The sequence below is a fragment of the Schistocerca serialis genome, unplaced genomic scaffold (assembly GCF_023864345.2).
Source record: "Schistocerca serialis cubense isolate TAMUIC-IGC-003099 unplaced genomic scaffold, iqSchSeri2.2 HiC_scaffold_194, whole genome shotgun sequence".
NCBI lineage: Eukaryota > Metazoa > Arthropoda > Insecta > Orthoptera > Acrididae > Schistocerca > Schistocerca serialis.
Genome location: NW_026047756.1, coordinates 30,001 through 32,500, shown reverse-complemented (window position 1 = coordinate 32,500; position 2,500 = coordinate 30,001). Strand labels below are relative to the sequence as shown.

The 2,500-nt window shown below is 63.7% G+C and overlaps 1 pseudogene; it reads right to left on the bottom strand.

The window, feature by feature from the left end:
- LOC126443831 (large subunit ribosomal RNA) overlaps positions 1-2,500 on the bottom strand; it is a 7,953-nt pseudogene that overhangs the window by 2,915 nt on the left and 2,538 nt on the right.

Genomic DNA, 2,500 nt, shown 5'->3' with positions numbered 1-2,500 from the left:
TCGCGCCCTGACGCGACTAAGGCGAGGGTGAAACACTTCCGGGCGTTGATCTGCAGCCCCAGGTGGGCGAGGGCTGCGGTAGCTGCGTCGATGAGGGACTGCAAGCCCCTCGGGGTCGCTGCAAACAGCAAGATGTCATCTGCAAAGGCCGCAGCGTTGACTCTGCGACCGAGGATCCGAGCTCCGATGTGGGAGGGCAGTTGGCCTAAAACGTAGTCCACCGCAAAGTTGAACAGGAGGGGGGAGAGGGGATCGCCCTGGCGAACGCCCCGTGCTGGCTGCACAGACACGCCCACGCCGGCGCCGTCCGCTATCACTGTCGTGCTGCCCTCGTAGCACCGCTCGACATACTCGACAAAACAATCCGGCAGGCCATGCGCCTTCAGCACGGGGCGAAGGGCAGCATGATCTACCGAATCGAATGCCTTAGATACGTCGATCGATGCCACAAAGACAGAGCGGCAGGAGCGAACTGCGTCGGTGAGAGCAGTGTCCAAGATGAAGGTATTTTCCAACATCCCATCCCGAGGGATGAATGCCCGCTGACGTTCGTCCACAGCACATGCGCGCATCAGGCGTGACGCGAGAACCTTGTGAAAGGTCCGCGCCAACACCGAGCAGACCGTAATGGGGCGAAAGTCAGCGGGGGATGTTGGTGCAGCCGTCTTCGGGAGAAGGGACGTTCGCGCGCGAAGCAGGCGTTCCGGAAGGGCGCGGGCCAGAAGGAAGAGATTCATCACTTTCACCAGGACTTCGTGCGGCAGGCGCCGCAACTCCGCTGGGGTAAGGCCGTCCGGCCCGGCTGCTGATCCCCTGGGCGGCAACGCGGCGGCGACCTCCTCATGTGTGACCGGCCCCCATAGACACTCGGGAGCGACAGGCTCCGAGTGCGGGAGGAGGCGGTCACGAATGAAGCCCGCGGTGGAGATGGGCTTCTTGGTGAAGAGGTCCGCCCAGAAGTCCAGCAGACCAGGGATGGCAGGTGGCGGCTGGAGCAGGGTGCCATCCAAGAGGCCGCGCACGCAACGTGCACGCGACCGTCGGAAGGCATCCTGCGTTCTCGCGTACTCCCAGCGGCGCCGCTTGCGCTTCTGCGTCGGCGGCGAGGCAGGCGGCCGCTTCGATGGTTGGCGCGGCCGCTGTGTCCTGGTGATTGATCTCTCCCCTCTGGACCCGACCGACGCAAGGGCATCCGGGAGCATGCCCAGGATGACATCGGGCGGCGTGCCCCGCCCCAGACCTATGACACGATCCAGGGCAGAGAAACGCTGGGCGGAAGCGGGTAGCCCCGCCAGATGCTCCCAGATGGCGGCGTCAGTCGGCCCCTCCGGCGGCGGCCCGGTGGTGTCGGCCGCGAAGTCCTCGGCTGCGTCGACGGGCGGCGCAGCGGCCTCGCCCGCGTCAGGCAGCGGGCTCGCTGCTCCCCGGCGGGACGCCGGCTCTTCCCCCCGACCGATCTCAAGCGCCTCCATGAATTGGCGGACAAGCTGCTTGTGGGCAGCTTGCCGCCGTCGACACTTGATTGCCTCAAGCGTTCGGTCGGGGAACATCCTGATGAGCTCTTGATTTACAAAGAAGAACCGGGCGTCCCTCTCGAGGAACAGTTCGGCCTCCGCCTTGGCGAGCGATAGGACTTCTTCCTCCGTCCACCTCGCGCGATGCCTCTCCGTGACGATCTCCGCGTTGGCGGCCGCAAGGTGTTGGCGGCGGCGATGGACCCCGAGACCGTTCTTGGTGGTGAAGCTGCGGTGGCACTCACTACAGGCGTATACAGCTGCAAAAGTTACAAGATTATCGGCACGGCCGGTTGGCCGGCTAGGTGCTGGGGGAGTTGGGGTGGCACCTTCAGCGGAAGGGCCACCACTTTTTCTCTGAATACTGCCCCCAACTAAAAAAGGGATAGTGCGAGGGGGGGCTGGTAACCCCCCCAAGCCCCTGGTGCGGTCTTCCACTCTGCGAAAATCAGCGGGCCCACGAGAAGGGGAGAAGACCGCAGGAGAGGAGAGGCTAAGAGGGCTAGGCCCATGTATTGCGCATCACTCTCCCTGTAACCATAACCCAAGGAAGGCACCTCGCAGCAGCAGCACGACTACATCAAGACCGCACTTCGAAAAGCCAAGTCCGGATGCAGCCACACCGCCGCCACTTGGCCACCTTAAGAGAGTCATAGTTACTCCCGCCGTTTACCCGCGCTTGCTTGAATTTCTTCACGTTGACATTCAGAGCACTGGGCAGAAATCACATTGCGTCAACACCCGCTAGGGCCATCGCAATGCTTTGTTTTAATTAGACAGTCGGATTCCCCCAGTCCGTGCCAGTTCTGAGTTGATCGTTGAATGGCGGCCGAAGAGAATCCGCGCACCCGCGCGCCCCCGGAGGAGCACGCTAAGGCGGACGCGGCCTCGCAGCAAGGAAGATCCGTGGGAGGCCAAGGCACGGGACCGAGCTCGGATCCTGCACGCAGGTTGAAGCACCGGGGCGCGAACGCCGCGCAGGCGCG